The sequence below is a fragment of the Ascaphus truei genome, chromosome 2 (assembly GCF_040206685.1).
Source record: "Ascaphus truei isolate aAscTru1 chromosome 2, aAscTru1.hap1, whole genome shotgun sequence".
NCBI lineage: Eukaryota > Metazoa > Chordata > Amphibia > Anura > Ascaphidae > Ascaphus > Ascaphus truei.
The window spans coordinates 145,314,922-145,334,025 of record NC_134484.1 but is presented as its reverse complement, the minus strand read 5'-3'; the positions used below and the strand labels follow the sequence as shown (position 1 = coordinate 145,334,025).

General features: G+C 41.0%; 1 protein-coding gene across 4 annotated transcripts in view; it reads left to right on the top strand.

Annotated features, from left to right (window-relative positions):
* The window catches only part of PIEZO2 (piezo type mechanosensitive ion channel component 2), a 504,990-nt gene that overhangs the window by 63,007 nt on the left and 422,879 nt on the right, over positions 1-19,104 (top strand). The window lies entirely within an intron of this gene.

The following is a 19,104-nucleotide window of genomic DNA, read 5'->3' as shown; positions in this document are numbered from 1 at the left end:
TCAACATAACACACACATTACGAATATCTTAAATATATAAATATTATATATGTACTGTATGGAATGACAGTACTTGTATATTTAGTTCATATGCTTCACACCATTGTACAGTAGCCTTTTTGATTCTGGGAAGGTTTGATATACTCGCTGTGCTGTCTTGGATAGTATCTCTTTGCCTACTGTAAATCTCCCAGATAACCGAGAAGCAGTGGAGTGCTCAAACAGTGCAGGAGTCGCCATCTTGTCTGTTCATTGTGTAGACTGCATTCTAGAATGTAATCTGAACAGATTCAGTCCCCAGACAAAGTACGTTTTTTGGACAACTAGTTTATCTTCTGCACTGGGTATGGTTAGTCTTTTTTCTCATTTGAAGTGCAGGGTTTCAGGGCACTGCTAGGAAATTAACCCCGGAAGTCACTGACGCTATTGGAATTGCAGTATTTCAGTAGCATTGCCTTTTTCTTATAACATTAGCAGGCAGGGGCATAGGTATGAACAGAAGCAAAGACAGAAACCCAAGAAGTGGGGAAGCTGTGTGTGTTTTCAGCAAGGAAATGAAAACCAGAAATTCCCAGAAGTGGAATCCAAGTAAGAAATCAGGATGCAAGCTGTCAAAGTCTCATAATAACAAAACTCAGAAGAAGAAAAAACACGTCTGTGTTCAAACATTACCACAATCCATTGGTTGGAAAGGTGAAATGGCTGACTCTGTTACTCTGGAAAACGGCATTGATCTGATTGGGAATAATGCATTGACCTTGTTTTGAAGTAATACAGTTACATTAAACCCAAGGTGATTTGCAGTCAATTGAGTAAGAGTGCAGTGCTCAATTTTTTTTTATGTGGGGGGAGGGGGTTGGGGGGCACACATCATAAGCTTAGAATAAACCAGCTTTGTTGTGCAAAATAAAGTGATACAAGCGCTAATTCCTTTATTCAATGTTTTCAAAGTGTATTTTATTTTTAAACACTGACAAAACAAGGTGCAAATATTTGCACTGACATATGTACAGTATGAATCTTGTTTATCTTCTTTCCATGTTACCTTTAGAGCAGAAGCTAATGCCACCTAAACCTACTGTTTTTTTTATGTAATGAGGTCACGCGGCGTCTCTTTGCCATGGCAACGTGACGTCGCAGCGTCAAATGGCGCCATGTTATCGCATTACCTTGGCAACGCAACGCCGTGCGATGTCACGCTGGTGATGTCGCTGTGGTTCAGAAGGAGGAAGGGAGACGGCAGCAAGGACACGGCCACAACAGCTAATTGCCATGGGGCAGTGGTTTTTCAAATCCCCCCGCTGCCTATCCGTCTAGAGAGATTTGAGTCAAATGTCAGGAACTTGTTAAGCAAGTATCTTAAATTGACATAATCATTAACAGACAGGACTATAAATCTCTAATGCGCCACATGGCACTAATAGTCAGATTATTACTTTGACCCCAATGTAGTAAATTGTGATGTTTAGACAAAAAATAAATATCTGTATGTGAATAAGGAGAAGTTTTTCAAGGCTGATGCATTCAAATCAGAGAAATACTGTAAGTCCATTATAGTTTGGTAGGTATTACTTTTCACAGTGACTTTTCACAAGGGAAGTTGTGCTGTACGGATTGAGAAATGCAGTGGTTTCCCAAGGCACCTTACAACTCATTCACTTAATGGTCCAGAAGGTGTCTTATGGCATAGCTCTTATTAGGAGATGGGTACGCAATCTCTTCCTGCTACACCTCCCTGCTCGCGCCCCACTCCCTTACCTTCTCTCTGGCGTCAAATGATGCTGCAGGGTCACGTGATGTCATGTTGCCAGGCCAACGTACTGTCACATGACCCCACGGCGTCATTTTATGCCATGTTGCCATGGCGATGCGTCGCCGAAGAGAAGGTAACTGAAGTTGCAGAGGCCTCACACGATCCCCCGCCATTAATTTACCTTGGGGGATGAGCGCGGGCCTTGGCACCCGCCGTGCCCCCAGTTTGCACACAGCTGCCTTAGGAACTATTGCCCTATATGTACTATTGTAAATTAAATACTCCAGTATGTTCTGTTTGACGTGAGAATTATACTGAGCTTTCAAATTTAGTAATAAAAAAAAAAAAATCCTGCAAATAAGAAACTACTAAATAGATTTTAGACACATGCTATAAACATTACCTTACATGCTAGTCTAGTCTTGAATTCTTCTTCTGCTACATAACTAGAATGGATTACCAAGATTATTGCTGACACTTCTTGCCCCCTGAGATAATTCATACACAGCCCATTCCTGTTTTCTAGTTTCTTCAACAGATGTATGATCACTAATATCTGAATTTTGTTTGAAGAGTTTAAAAGCACTGTGCTCTTTAGGTTAGTCATACACCAGAAGTATTGTTGACATTGCCACTCTAGAATCCAATTTAATAGATGACTTCACTACCCATGCAACAGCCGCTTACAATTATTAGAGATCCTTAGAGATAAAATACAAAACAGTGCTTGTTGATTTAATTTGTTAAACTGATGAAATACAGTTTTTTTTTTTGCATAGTGATGACTTTCTGCAAAACTAAAGTAACATCTAAATATACCATCCGTATTTATGTATTGTTAAACAGGGTGTATAATATGGGTTGTCTATTGAAAATGATTTTTTTTTTACTTACTCTTCAAAGTTTAGTTCAGTTATGTGTGACACTGCCTTCTGAACTCTATTCATCTGTGCAGCATCTTAAGAAGAGGACTCTGGAGGTTTATTATTGTAGGCTTAAGAAGAACAATGTGACATTGTTATGTTACATAGTTGATGAGGGGAAAAAAAGACATACCCTATTTCCTCGATTCTAAGACGCACCCTTGATTTAATAAAAAAAGAAAATTGGGGAAAAACCCCACTATATTAAATGTGCAGAATTTTTTAACTAGCAGACAATAGCATGCATTTATCTACCCTAGACAGACACAGAATGGGGAGAGAGAGACAGTATCGGATGAGCGGATAGAGAATGGATGGATGGGGGGGAAGGAGAGAATGGGGGACACAGAGAAGCACACAGAGAGGCACAGAGACGCGCACAGAGAGACGCACACACAGACGCACACACACAGAGACACAGAGTTACACACACAGACACAGAGTTACACACACAGACACAGAGAGAAACACAGAGTTACACACACAGACACAGAGTTACACACACAGACACAGAGAGGCACACAGACACAGAGTTACACACACAAACACAGAGTTACACACACAGACACAGAGAGAAACACAGAGTTACACACACAGACACAGAGTTACACACACAGACACAGAGAGGCACACAGACACAGAGTTACACACACAAACACAGACAGACATACATAGACACAGAGTTACACACACAGACACAGAGTTACACACACAGACAGAGACACACACGGGGGGAAGAGGGCCCGTGGTGCCTCCGTTGCACCGCTGTGAGTGGGGGGGACGGAGGGGATGGAGGGTTCGTGGGACCAGCAGCGCCCTCCTTCTGCATCGCCTCCTAGCAGTTTTTTTTTTTTTTAGTACATCGATTCTGAGACGCATCCCTATTTCAGACATGTGAAAATGGGGGGAAAAAGGTGTGTCTAAGGCCTCGAACATAGTATGGCAGACCGCGCGAACGCGGCCGCACGCTGAGCGAACAGACTGTCGTAAGGCATTGTTCGCTTCCATGCGGCGTGTGGGCGCGTGCACACGGAAGCATGAGGGGGCGCGCGTTGCGTGAGAAATCAGTTAAACTGATTTCTCAACGCGACAGACACGTCACGTGAGCGGTTCGCCCAATGAGGCCGAACCAGCTCCGTGACAGCACTGGGAACACCCCTCACGGCCCGGCTTGTATGGCCAGGGAAAGCACCCGCTTTCCAACAGCTTCAGCGCGCCTCCGCACGGGCTGCGGCCCCATGTCCGCAGTTTTAGAACCGAGGAAATATGGTATGTCCATCGAGTTCAACCTAAGTTATACTGAGGCAGATAGTTATCCTATATTTGCAATTACGTTATTTAGGTCTGGAGGAAGCCAAAGAAAAAACCCCACTGACACATTATCCAGTGATGTTTCATAATAGGAAAAAAAATGAATTCCTTCCTGACTCAAAATAATGGCATTCAGATTTCTCCAGAAATCTTCAATCAGATGTGAGAGATGAGCATGTAAGATTCTCTATGCAACTGGACATTTCCAGGACTTTCCAAAGTTTCTAATATTATCCTAATTTACAATGAGGGAATTAAAGTGATTCACTTTCATTAAATTTAGATCAACCCTGAAAAGTTCTTCAAGCACCGTTATAATGAAAAGATTTGAAAAGAGCGTGCAGGACTCGTTTAGTGTGAAATGGGCTGCCAAATTATTGGACATAAGCAAAAGGCAGAAAGTATGAAATCCATTATTTGCCTCTGTATTTACTAAGAAGGAGTAACTTGTAAAAGTATTGCAGTAAGAGGAAGCCACACTGGGTTCTAGGGAGAGCACTATTTTTAACCTCTTGGACACTAAATATTTCAATTGCTTATATTCCCTGAACGTAGAGTCAAATGAAAGAAATAAAAACATTGGAAAGGGCAAGAAGAGATCTCTTAAGTAAAGGAGTAAGGGGCCTATGCAGAGAGCAGCGCTAGAATAAATTGGAGAGTTTAAGAAAAAGTAGCTTTAATGGAGAGTTTTATTCTCCATATGCAGAAATGGGCGAAATCCGCCATTTTTTTAGCATTACTGCATGTGGAGAATTGTAAATGAGGAGATGCGCGCAGCTGAAAGGGAGAGAAAAAAAAATCGCGCATTTTTTTCCCCCCCGTATAACCGGCTTCTTGCCAACTAAAGTTGGCGGAGAAAATTGCCGAAAATCGCGCCAAAAACAGCCGCTAGATGGCGAGCGCGCCTTTCTGAATTTGGATATTTTTCAGACTGGCGAGATGTATTTTCTCGCCAGCCGCGCGGCGAGATTTTCAATTAGAAAAAAAAAATGGCGCTTTTTTCCTACCTCGCCATTTTCGGCTGCTTTTAACGCGATTTTCGCCGGAAAATGGCGAGATTGTTCATAGCGCTGCTCTCTGCATGAGGCCCTAAGATGGGGCAAAAAGTATTACCGAGTTAAGTGGAAATGTGGGAGTGGTTATGGAAAATCGATGCAGAAAGTGTAAACAGTACAACATTTGAACACATTACTGTATTAATACTTGGTACAGCACACTTCTTTAATAACAAATAGCCTCAGAGGTGCACAAACATGAGACAGAAACATGACCCTGAGAAACTTTGGCTCACTTCCAACCAAGCATTAAAGAGCTGGTTCTGTATGTGCAGAAGCAGCGATTGGCCTGTTAGCGCCCAAAATTCCCCATTTGAAGTCATCTGAGAATTTCAGGCGAAAAGGGTGCTTCGGCACATATCGAATCAGCCCTTCATTTCAGCAGTTACCAAATACAGTAGAAAGGCATAGAGAAAAGGGACTCAGAAAGTATTAGCTGTGGGAAAAGCAGAAGCCAAGGGCAAGTCATAAAGAACTGGCTCTACACTTGCATTTTCATGGTTTTGTTGGTGGTAAATGTAAGAAGTGTTACTATTTTGGTAAATTTGCCACATTACTTTGGAGTTACTGTAGGAGAGAGACGCTATTTTTTCTATTATGCACCAAGACTTCTTATAATGTTACAATTTGGAGCAAGTCAGTCCCTTTGACACAAGGAAGCAGTTTCTCAGCATATTACACTGGGGTCTAAAGCTGTTCCAGACCAACACAGACAACCAAAATACAGACATATATTACTGTTTATTACAGTGGTGCTCAACTCCAGTCCTCATGTTTCCCCAAAAGGTCAGCTTCTCATGTATCCCAGTTTCAGTACAGGTGGCTCAATCAGTTCCTGCTTCAGTACAGGTGGCTTAATCAGTTCCTGCTTAAGGGGGGGGAGGGGGAGTAGGGGGGAGGGGAGTAGGGGGGAGGGGAGGAGGGGGTGTAGGGGGATGGGGCTTGCGGTCTGGAGTTGAGCACCCCTAGTGTAAGATATGACACCTAGACCCTGCAGTGGGTAATATTGATTTGCATTCTCAAAGGGGTCTACTCCTCATTTTAGGGTGAAGTGGATTTTATCTTGACACAAACTTTTCTGGCTTCTGCTCCCTTGGTAGTGTTGGCCAGATCACTATTCCCCCCACAGCCATCACACTAATGCTGGAGAGTTCACACCTTATCGCTCCCACAACCTAAAGATGAATTAAAAAGAATAGTAATGTTACTCCACATGACATAGAATGAGAGAGATTTGGAAACATTTGCAACAACATATTTTCATTTTTACGTTGAACAGCAAAACTTGTGTAACACTGCTTCCCCCCTCCCCCGGAGATCTTGCCTAAGCTACAGGTGTTGTGATGCTTGTTACCTGTGAGGGTCCAGGAGAGATGAGCTTCCGCGATGGCAAGGTGAAATAGGACAGGCTTTTGGTGATCCTTCAGGTTCTTTTCGTGGTGTCAGCGCCTCCAGTCACAGCAGTCTCCAGGGTTCCTGGAGACAGTCCCCACCATGACAGACTTCTCTCTCATACCCCTACCCAATAGAATGTTACTTTGGCAGGGGTATATAAAAACGATTCTTTATTGAAGCTGCCACTGAAGTTTGTTATTACAGCGTATGCATCATATTTTAGAATGGGTCCCAGACCTCTGGATGGTGCTGGCCTTATTGCAATATTGAGGCCTTGTGCTCTGCACAGATCTTGGCCTGCACTCAGCCCCAGGAGGGGCTGAAGGCATGTCTCACTCCCAGCCGGGAGGAACTTGAACTAACTGTAATTTAGACACTTCCTCCCTAAGGCACAGAGGGGGAGGGCACAGGCTCTGCACCATGATTGGCTGTACACAAACGCCAGTTCACCTCCACCCCAGTCACTCAGAAGCGCAGCATGGGGAGGGGTAAACCCACAAGATAGCCTGTCACTGCCTGTAGCTGACACTGCCTGTAGCTATCAGGACTTATGTGACAGGAGGCAGAAAGTATAGTCTGGACCAGCCATGGCTACACTTGTTTACTATGTTTAACTAGGAAATCAATTATGAAAAAGGGTTTGCACGGTCAGTTTGGTCTACAGTAAGATAAAAACGTCCAACTGACTCTATTTATTCTTGAGTAGTATGAGCACCATATCAGAAATTCAATATGCTAACATTTGTAAAACATATTTTCATTGGACTAATTAGTCCTGTGTCCTAAAAATCTGGAAGTCAGATGTTTTAAAACCATCTAACCGGAACAGTCCGAAATAATACTGTTTTTTTGTCTACTGCGCTGTGTATAGATTTACTTATATTAACAGTGGTTTGTGCCACATGGCCATGTTTTTTTTATATTGTGGTTGTACACAAAGGCCGCGAGACATCAAAGAGCGATTGGCAATACCTGCCATCAGAGTCAATGGCAGGTATATATCACCTATTTGGGGTCGTTAGCGCGGATCGCACGTTGATGACTCACGGCCATGGGGTGTTATTCATTAACCCTTTGAGTGCTGGCGCTCGCGATCCCCTTAGAAAAATGAATTGGAAGATTATGACATAGTTACAACATCGTGGGGCCCTTGGAGGGCCAGATCTCCTGACGTAGTTGGTACGTCTGTAAGGCATCCAAAGGGTTAAACTGTGATAGTACTGATTGGGGCACTACAGTGCAGTGTGTTAAATAATGCTATTAAATTATTTTCTGCCTTAAGGTTTTACATACTCCTATTGTACCCCTCGAGTAGAGATGGGCGAATCCGCCCAAATCCATCTGCCGGATTTTCCCTCCAAGATCCGTTTCGTGTTTTACAATTCGCAGACGGATTTGGTCGGTTTTAATCAAAATCGGATTTATCAAAACCCACCATTGGATAGAACCCATTGACGGATTTGTAGAATCCCATCTGTGGAGTCGGCAATCGATGAATCCACGGCTTGGATTCTAAAAATCCGTCAACGAATTGCAGAATTCGCAGAGTGTATTGGTAGTAATAATAAAAAATCCGCAAACGCGAATCGCCCTTTTTTGAGATTGATCCGCAGAAGTCCGCGGACCAAAAGAACCGGCTGATTCGCTGCGGATCCAAATTCGCAAAAAAAATTCGGCCATCTCTTCCCTCAAGCTTTATACTTAATTTTAACTCAATTTTAACTCGGGTAAAATTACTACATTTTTTTTCTCTCGCAATATTTAATGTCTTTCTTTATATTGTGTGGATTTTTATATTGTGTGGATTTTATGAGGATAGAAATGTTAGTGAATAAATTAATATTTTTGAGTGTAAAACAAACGTTCTCTTCTTTTTTTTTAGTGGGTGTGATATTTACACAACTTTTAGTAAATCTAGGCCTCTGTTTCATATTAGGAACCATTTTTGGTATTTGCGAACTAATTTGTGACTCAAATTATTGCCAATATTTTATTAAGCAGTCTTCTGCTATAGGACTCCTCCTGGTGCTGGAAGGCACCTTACAGCCACTTGACTTTAATGGACTTTAATGGACTATACGTTTTCTTCTAGCGTGTTAATGCTTTGAACCTGGCAGCCCTCAAAGCAGTTCTGGGAAATGTGGTGCTTCTGACCCCTTACAGATTTCCCAGGTGGATAGAATTCTTTTTGGAATATTAATAACGTATAGAAAAAAGGATTCCCACTCAGACAGAGCAGACGTTTCTCCAATTGCATTGAGGGAGTAATGGAACTACCAGTTCACAATTAAGTTTCCCATTGTATGTTGTACATGGATTCATTACTAATCTCCTCTGTTTTAGCAGTAGTATTCGGGGCTCCTCCAACCATCTCTGCTATATTGTAACATACAGTGAAAGTTAATGGTTGCATATACTTCAGTCTTGTGTGAAGGATTCCTACCAGAACTGTGTACACCAAAGCCAAAGCGTGATAATTAAAGCTAGAACATGGTAGTTCTCTCACATAGCGGCAATGTAAGGCTACGGCCCTGCTCTCTGCGCTGCATGCACGCCTGCCAGGCTGGCGGCACGTGCAGCTGAGTTCCCCGGTCTGCAGTGAGCTGCAGGGGAAAAGACGGGGGGGTGGCGTGACGGGGGTACAGCCATGCCGTCACTCGGCAGGTTCGCCTTCATTGGCTGAACCGCCAGGGGGGCGTGGCCTGGCGCTTCGTTACTAGTTCTACTCACAATTTTGCCTGAAAAACTGGCCGCGCAATGCGGTGGCCACCCCTCGCAGCGGGCCCGGCCCTATTGAGGGGCGGCTCTTTTCCCCGCAGCGCTCGCCATAGCGGGCACTGCAGCAGCCAGCTAGAACCAAGCCTAAGAGATATGTATAGAGGTGAAAACAGGAGACTGCGCTTGGAAAATAAGTATAGGCTTTTATTTCGCCCAAAGCTTTAACAACATGAAATATTGCTTCTGTTCAGCATATAAGGACCAACCAAAATAAACATACCTAGCTCCTATCCAGAGCGCTGACTAACACAGTACTTAGTCGCTAGCTATGGATTGGAGGGCTTAGCCCCTTACCAACAATAAACCACATGTTCAGTCTGAGGTAAGTTTACTTTCGGGCCCACAGCTACCGCCTGGTTGGAGTAGGAGTGAGAAGGTCCAATGTGCGGGGTGATCTCTCTTATGCTGTGCAGTCCAGGTCCAGTACCTTCCTGGATCAGAGGGACCCTTACAGTTGGTCTCTGTAGGCTTTTATAACTATGAGCCAGCTGAGATGGTTAATTAAGCCAGCCTGCTTTGGAGCTAAACTCCTCAGTGCTGTCTCAGGATCTGAAATAGATGTGATGTAGTGGTCAGCGCAAGATGTTGAACTCAGAAAATAAAAGATAGTAAAATACACAAAATTAATGCATATAATAAATAGACATTATTGGTCTTGGTGGTAAGATTGGGGAAGGGAGGGACGGGGAGGGGGAGGGGAAGGGTAATGGAGGAGAGGGAGTGGAAAGCAGATGGTGGTGTAACAATAATAAAATAGTAGAAACAATAATCATATGTTTCAATGACTCACATGGCCTTATGTGAGACCCTTCCCTCAGAGATGAATTTAAGGAAATGGGACACTGCATATAAATGCTCTAGCAATGTGGGATATATAAGAAGAAAAACTCACACACCCTTGTGTGAGCCCCTTCCCTCAGTGAATGATGTTGTCAATCTAACAGGGATCAGTGACGTCTTTCTTTCAATATCTCCCAATGGAGGTAAAGTGTGGATAGCTCCTCTCCCAGGTGCCAATATATCAAGAAATGGGCAAAGCCTGGATTAGTGACAGTAAAAGGTTTATTAAAACAAATAAAGATAAAAACTTTGGAGCACTCACACAAAATGGAAAAACAGCCCAGTGTCTGCCGTGGGTCTATCCGGTAGACCCTTTCCTTCCAGTTGAACTCCCGCTAGCGTGTCCGACAGCGGGACAGGTGTGGGAGGATCTTCCCGGAAGTCCGGCGGCTGCCTGGGTCCTTCACACAATGAGCTCCGGCAAGGAACTACGCGTTTCGCAAGTAATGCTGCATCAGGTTCCTCAAGGATCTGAAAGCCTGTTTCCCCAGCATAATTACGTGACAGGGAATTCACCCTTTTACTAGAGATGGGCGAATTTGGATCCACAGCGGATCAGCTGATTCCCGTAGTCCTCAGATTTATCTCAAAAAGGGCGATTCACGGTTTACAGATTTTTTTCGATATTATTACCAATACACTCCGCGGATTCTGCAACCCGTGGACGGATTTGTAGAATCCAATTAGTGGATTCAGCAATCCGTTGTCGGATTCGTAAGAATCCTCCGACGGATTGCAAAATCTGCGAATTGGATTCTGCAAATCCATCCACGGGTTGTATCCAATGGTGGTTTTTGATGAATCCGCCCTGATTAAAGCCAACTAAATCCGTTTGCGGATTTTACACCACAAAACCGATTTTGGTGGGGGGGAATTCAAGAAAATCCTGGAAACTGATTTGGGCAGATTCGCCCATCTCTACTTGTTCCAGGCAGATTCATCACGTGCCGGTACAGGTAACTGCACCTGCGTTAACTCCCTTTGATTTTAACTGGAAGTTAACGCTGGATTGGCCTTGTGTTGATACTTTTAGTTGGCCATTTGATATTTTAGAACTTATTTTTAAATAACTCAAATGACTCACTGTTGCATTACATTATAATTCTGAGTAGATGGGCAGTATTGAGTAGATATGACTTCTATCAGTGTATAGAATGCTCAGGATGGTTGTGTTAGTTTCAGAATCACATAGACTTTGTTTTCATACAGTGAATTAGCTACAGAAAATGTTGTTCATTAGAAATACAAATGCAGATGTCCCTGGTTTTGCACTTCCTTTTCCAGGTTTATATGTAAACTTGTGCAGTACTTTTTTGGAGACTCAATCTCATACTACAGTATTAAATATACACTGACAGAGTGACATTTGGAAAATGTGAGGTGTGGGGACTAAACTAGAGTGTTTTTAATCTGTAAAGAAAAATAATCCATTGAATGCATTCCTCTGCAACATGCTATCGGGTTTTATTTGTCCAAACAGAATTAGGTGAGCTCAGACCTACCCCTATACGGAATGTATCAGTAACACTATCATTTTCCATTTATTTGTGTTGTTTTACAATGTATAGCAGATGTTTTGCATTTGACATTTCAACTTTTATGGAAGATTTATTTTTTCCCACAGAAATAAAACAATGTAATTTAATGGACTTACTCACTCCTGTATTTGTTTTGACAAGGCGGCCAAATGAAGGAAATAAAACCCCTGTAGAATCTCCATTAGTGCCCCAGGGTTTGAACTGCAACTCGCATTTTAAAACACTGAAAATATAAAACGTATAGACTGGGCTATCATGCACATTGTATGTACGGGGTATTAAGAAAACATAAAAAGTGGGCACGATATAATTTAGCAGAGATCTATAAACATTCTTATTTTGAATTATGAAGGGTGTTCCTAGAAAGGCTTTGACACCTTTTTTTTCTTTTTCTTAAAAGCATCAAAATTGCAGACACAGGTAGTTACATATTTGGTGGAAATATTTTGGTTTAGTAAATATGTAAGTCACTTTTCAGAATATTTGGGGGTACTTTGACTACTGTTTGTCCGATTAGCACTTGGAAAAACTTTGCCACTGGTCTCAACTTGTTCATAATGCTCTGGGTTTTTTTTTAAACAAGTTTTGATTTTTCAGTGTAAATTTAATAATGGGGGAAGTATGGGGGTACAGAAGAGAGAAAGGAAGGGGAAAAGGGGTTGTAGAAGAGGTTCCAGAACAAGTCCATTGTTACATAAATTATGGTTACAATACCATACAATAAGCTGGAGAGAGATAAGCCTGTGTTTCAAACCGGAACGGGGCATCAGAACCAAATACTGTACTATGAAAGGGGGCCAGCATTAGAGGTAGAGACCTTTAGGAGACATGCAGATTTGACAAGCTAAACAAGACCGGCGAGGGTGGGGCCAAGGACATAGTCAGAGCAGAACTGAAGAGCCATCCAGTGATGGGTCAGCCGAGCCTCATATATTATTAGAAATCAATCAAGACTGCCAAGCGTTTTAGAATCTAGTGCAAAAATCTCGGAGAAAGCTCGTTAATCTTTTTATTTTGTTCTTTATAGATGCTAAATTGTCTTAACCCCACTAACCAAATTTCCAGGTATTATATATGGGGCCATTTTCAAACTTTAGAGGCAGTAAGCACTGAACTGATCAACCTAGGGTCAATCAAATCACCTACCTGTATTACACCACGTACTGACAGGTTGATTCATACCCCTACCAGACCTACCATTCTCTGTTCATATTTGAATAAGGATAGAGCTACTGTAAACCACATCTAAAAGGTTTTTTTGTTGTTCTATCAACAGAGGTTCTAGGATTGGTTTTTGGAGGTCATTTTAAGTCTGCAGAGCTATACAGGTTCTCATTGACCAATCAAGGGAATATCAGAATCATCTGCCTAGTACTTCTCCAGGAACAGACAGTTTGAAACTTTAATAAACTTTTGTAAACTTACTGTAACTGTTTAAATATTTCCAAACACAGTACACTATTTACAAACAATTGATTATAGTAAACAGCCATCCCTGGACTCAAGGGCTGATCCATACCCTTGCCAGTCCTGCCACTTTATCTTCATATGTGTTTTGGTAAAGAGTACTACCACACTAAAGTTTATCCTTTACACCGAAATTGTCTTAACCCCACTAACCAAATTCCAGGTATTATATGACGGGGCTATATTCAAACAACAGAGGCAATAAGCACGGAGCTGATCAACCCAGGGGCAATCGGCATAACCTAACTGTATTACACTACATACAGACAGGTTGACTCATACCCCTATCAGACCTACCTTTCTCTGTTCATATTTGAATAAGTATTGAGCGAAAAACATCTAAAAGGTTGTTTGTTCCCTCTATCAACAAAGTGTCTAGGTATTATTTTTGGAGGTAACTAAGTCTGCAGAGTTAGATAGGTCCTCATTGACCAACCAAGGGAATATCAGAATTATCTACCGAGTACTCCTCCAGGTACAGACTGTTTTGATTCGTACCTTTGCCAGACCTGCCACTCTGTCGTCATATGGTTTTTGTTAAAGAGCGTACTACCGCACTAAAGTTTATCCTCTTATAACTGATCTCACCCTAGTTAACAGAGATCTCTATGAGGCAACAATGACTGTAATATCAGCTCTAATTAGCCTCTGCAAGCTTCCAATCAGAGTATGGAATCTTTCGCGAATAATCTGCTAATTTATTAACACGTTTCTTAAACCCGCAAGCATAAAATGGAGCAGTGCAGAGCTCATGCTGGTGTCATCCGGAAAACAGGGGGGTTTGAAAGCCTGCTTCCGAGAGACGCCCAGCTACAGAAATAGTTAAACTGTGCTTCAGATTCACAATACACTGGACGCCTGGTTGTCAGACGTGTAGAAGCCCGTTGCTGGAATGTTAGATGTGCTAAAACTCCTCATCCCAAAGGATATTTTCTGTTTGTCCTCTAAGGCTAACTCCGTGCAAGGTACTTTTCTGCTGCTTTTTGTAGGCAGCGGCCTCATTGAAGACAGGATTTGGGCTTAAAAGGTAACATGCCATTAACCACTTCAGTGCTGGTGGCGATCAGTAATGCATAAAGATTACTATTACAAATGCAATGCCGTCTTTCAGAGTATAGTATAGTTTATTGTACAGATTTGATTTGCACGGATTTCACATTTACAGTGTTAACGTGAATTTCTATTTCAATACAATTGCAAGTTCCTGTGATTCACCTCAAGCACTTTGCATCCTTTTCTCTTTGTTTTTGAACAAGAAGTAGATGAGGCACAAAGTGGGAGAAAACAGCAAGTTAAGAGTCATCTTTCACATTACACTGCTTGCGCCAGTGACATTTTTAACGTGGCACATTCAAATGAGTAAGTAATGCCAAATTACGGATGCATATGACTCTCACTCAACTCTGGAAACTGGCGAGATCAGGCTACACCCTGAAAATATTGCCAATTTTTATCACCTCAACCAGGCTTGCGCTAGGCTTATCTTGTCTATGCATATAATGGCCATTATAGACAGAGACAATTGGACTAGCCAAACTAGAATAGGACATAATATGATGTATTTTAACATTGCACAACGTATTCATATATTAACTCCTTAGTAGCCCAAGTGGCTAGCTAATCATGGTTAACCCACTACTAGCTGGCCATGGTTATTAAAGTGTTAATATTTGAACATACAGGCAGTCCTCGTTTTACAACGCTTCGCTTTACAACGAATGGCTTATCCAACGCTATGCAATGCATACCTATATTCATTTTTACAACGCCAAAATGGCTTATCCAACGCTCTTACGATGCTTTGAAAAGTTGTTTATGTGTATATAATATATATATCATATAATATAATAATATATTATACTTTATAATGTATTATATTATTAAATTACATGATATATTATGTTATATTATATATATAATACAGTATATACACTATATAATTTATGTGTGTGCTGCATATCTTATTGCCGGAGTAAAATATTTTGTGTATTTTAGCATTAAAAATGCCTTCAGGAACGGAACCTTTCATTTAAACAGTGTTCCTATGGGAAAACGTGTTTCGCTTTAAGACGTTTCGCTATCCAACGCCATTTTGAGTAACGCATTGTGTTGGATAACCGAGGACTGCCTGTATAGATTTGTTGTGTGTTTTTTTTGTGTTTATTTGGAGGATGGTGTATGGTAACGCCGTCGGTGCCTGAAGGCATTGCTTTGAATTGCATTGGTAGTCTGTCATGTGTTTTCGTGCAAAGCCCTAAAACATAATCCCATGGTAGAAAAGTGTGATAACACCCATCCCATCACAACTGAATCGCTAGCTCTCATTAACGCTGATTTCTATGAGTTCTTATTTGTATCACTGGCGATGCTTAATACTGAGCCAACACAATGTCCATGTATGCCAATGAGATGAATATTGTTATCGACTTATGAAAACATTATTCGTAATTAATACAGTGGTAATTTAAAAAAAAAATCCCTTCAATCCTATTTCTTAATAAAGTTACATTTTGATGCAGCTAAAACGACCTTAAGTGAATCTATCCATAAGGCCAGTAGTTAATATTCTGTGCAGTGTCCCCTGTCTTTATTTCTATTCACTTAAAGCTGCAGTTCAAGCAATATCCTACATGTGTTTTTTTTTTTAACAAATCAGTTCTGTACTATGAGAAAATACTTGTAGCATTTTTTTTTAAAGGAACTATTTTTCAAGACATTTTTAATGTATTCTAATGTAACAAGCATTTTTGTTTCTATAGTAACCATTTCCAAAGTCACATCCCCTTCCTCTTATGAAAATGGCTCTGGCACACCCCTTTTGCCCTCTCTAGCAGTGCGCCAATTGTATGTAGTGCATACCTGGTCACATGATCTTCAACACAGAACTTTGCACCTTGGGTACTGCTCTGCAGCCCTAAGCGTGATTTTATGAACCCCAGAGCCGAATCTTCGATCACAGGAGAATGGATCGATCAGCAAATTAGCTAATCACTTGTCAGTGTGCAAATTGCATTGATGCACATATTAAGTAGAATTTTTAAATGGCAGCTTGAACTGCAGCTTTAAATGGAGCTGAATTCTACTTCAGCATGGGGTAGACATCTTCTCAGAACTTTGAACAAAGGTTTAAGACCGGGATTTACTACGTGCCAATGCAGGGTATTGCACCCTACCGGTGTTAACTGCCATTTGACCTGAATAACAGTTCATGCAAGATCGGGATGCGATACTCTGACCTCAGTGCATAATGAATCAGGAGAGGGTTTCCTTTACAGGGGAATTCATGCATTAGTGCTAAGCTATTGAACCTACTATCAACAAGTTAAAAGCAAAGTGAAATGTCTACAGCATTGTTATCATTCTAATATCCCACACAAAAAAAAAGAAAGGTTACATACTGTACTTGGTTCGGTCAAAGATTAATTTCCTTAATGAACATAGTTAACATTGACAGATAAGATGTGTTCGGTAGAAAAAACATGTTTAACTGTTAAGTCCATTGGTGAGTTCAGCTTTAGATCTCTCATTTAGTTAACTTACTGTAAATACACTGTAGCTTTACTGTTCAAGCAGTTATGTACCTTACCCTGCTACAGTACAGTATGCCATTTATAACCTCAATAGAGTTTGCTAGGGAGAGAGCACAAGGCTGAAAAGACAATGGACATCTATGGTAACACTTTTCTTGCAATTACCCATGCATTTTAGTAAGAACTAAATTACATACTTAGTTACTTTCACATGCAACTGGGTGACCTTTCATAGCTTTCAAGAAGGAATGAATAAAGAACATTGTTGCCACCATGCTATATATTCATGTATAATGCTACCTAATTGGAATCAAAACATACCCTACTCTCTTTGCAAAATGATCTTTTAAATGAAGTGCAACTCTTTAAACTGGAAACTCATGTAGGAAAACAAGATTAATAAGGATTCTAATGATTAAAGTATGTGTAACTTCACTGTTTTATTTAAATGATTTGCGCTGGCGCCACCGTTTCCTTAAATATTAACAGTGATAAAACAATATAAAACAAGATATAATAACCATGAAGTGATTACCCAACTGGATACTTCTCAACCTCTCCTGGAAATGTACTAAGATTTCCCACGATAGAAGTCTTAGTTTGGATTGGAAAGGGAGCGCTCCAGTCAGGGACACATCATGTAAATAAAAAACATAAAAAACAATAATTGTGCAGCGTGTTAATTCAAATGTTGGTCTGATGTAGTTCTTGGCTCTTGGGGCAATTCTACTTACAGCAATAAAGAATATTTAAAGCCTGTATCTGACTTAGTCAGAAGTTGTGTAGATTGTTGGTATTGATGTTATCAATTGTTCCCCAGACTTTTCTCCCACCGTTTGGGCTTTTCCAGAGTTGAAGAGACTCAGAATCCCATGTAGCAGTATATAAGGGAAGAGATAAAAACCCAATGGTGCAGATTGCAGAAAACAATGGCTTTTATAAAAGTAACGGGTAAATGAATGTACTCACACTTTGTACATATACATTGTATACATAAAGGTATCTTTCGGTGTATAGTCGAGGTGTTTGTAGTATTGTATTTGCTCTCCCGATCCTCCTGTGTATCCAGCCGCGCCGTCGACAGTGGCGTCTGACGTCATTTCCCTCTCGCGATCGATCGCATCAGCTGGGAATCATAACTTCACTGTTTTGACATATGTCATGCTGACATATTATGAGTATAGGAGGCCTTTCATATTGAGTTTTGATTTACCATATGGCGGGATTTGCAAACCCATATTTTTGGTTACCCATCAACACCAAAATGATTCCTTACTACTCCAAAATAAGAAATGCCTGCTCCGGTTGCATCAACAAGGTGGTAACATGTACTCTCTTCCTAGCCACTAGCATTTCAAAATGCAATCCCTCTGTTCTTCAACAGTCTGATACATAAATCTACATGGTTATTAGCATGTGGAAAGATTGGTCGTCTTCTATCACTTCAGTCATTTGTTCTGTGGAATTGCAGTAGTCAAACTGATTTACTGTAGGACAAAATAGATGCTGTTGTACAAACTAGGAAGTGTCTCATGACAAATTCTCGGTATCTGCATATACAGCTAAAACCCCTTATAACGCTGTGCTTGGGGTCCGAAGAATCACATCGTGTTATAAGCGGATCGCGTTAGAAATAATGTACAATTGTATGCATTGTACAATAAAGTATTTAAGACACCAATAATCGTGTTTGTAAAGTATTCATAAATACGAAAATTGAGAGCCACGCTAGCATGGCGTTATAAGCAAATTCGCGTTGTAACGGATCGCGTTATAACGGGGTTGAGCTGTACTAACCTAGTTCCCAGATGTAAAACTAAGAATTGCAAATACAGTCCATGTAATGCAACACACCATTTCCATTCTGTTTCCAAACAAAGGTTTGATGGGGGACCAACGCACAGTAGATAATGTGTGGTGTAATGTTTTATTTCTCTTAATTTGGATGAAAGAAATACAAGCAAAGTAATATCATTTATTGTTGAGTAGGATTGCTGATACTAAACAGAGTGGGGAAAGCACAGGGGCTTATTTTCTCAGTGTCGTTTTGGTTCAAATCCAAGGCAATTTGCCACAAAGTATAACCGGTTCCAGATGATTTCCTCCCAAGAAAAAAACGGAGCAAAATTGCTGCTCAGAGAACAATAACGAGTATCCAGACACCACATGTGCTGAGAAGGTGCTGATCATTGAAATGTAGGATTGGCTGAAAGGATGTTCAGAAGGGAAAAGTATTATTTTCCCTTCTTACTCACATGCATTTTCTTTTCTTTCTTTTCGCACATTGCAGATGACCCTTTAAATGGATGTGACGTGCTTTTATTTTAAATGAGCAATTACGGTATGTAATGGCAAGCAGGGGTATAAGAAACAATTAGGGCATACTGTACATAACATGCATTGTTGGCTTTCATTTCAATCAATAAATATTTCCATACATTTTGAATAAATCTTTTACTTTAACTGTATGCTCTACTTTGGTCTGTTACACAACCTATAATAATGTCACTGCTA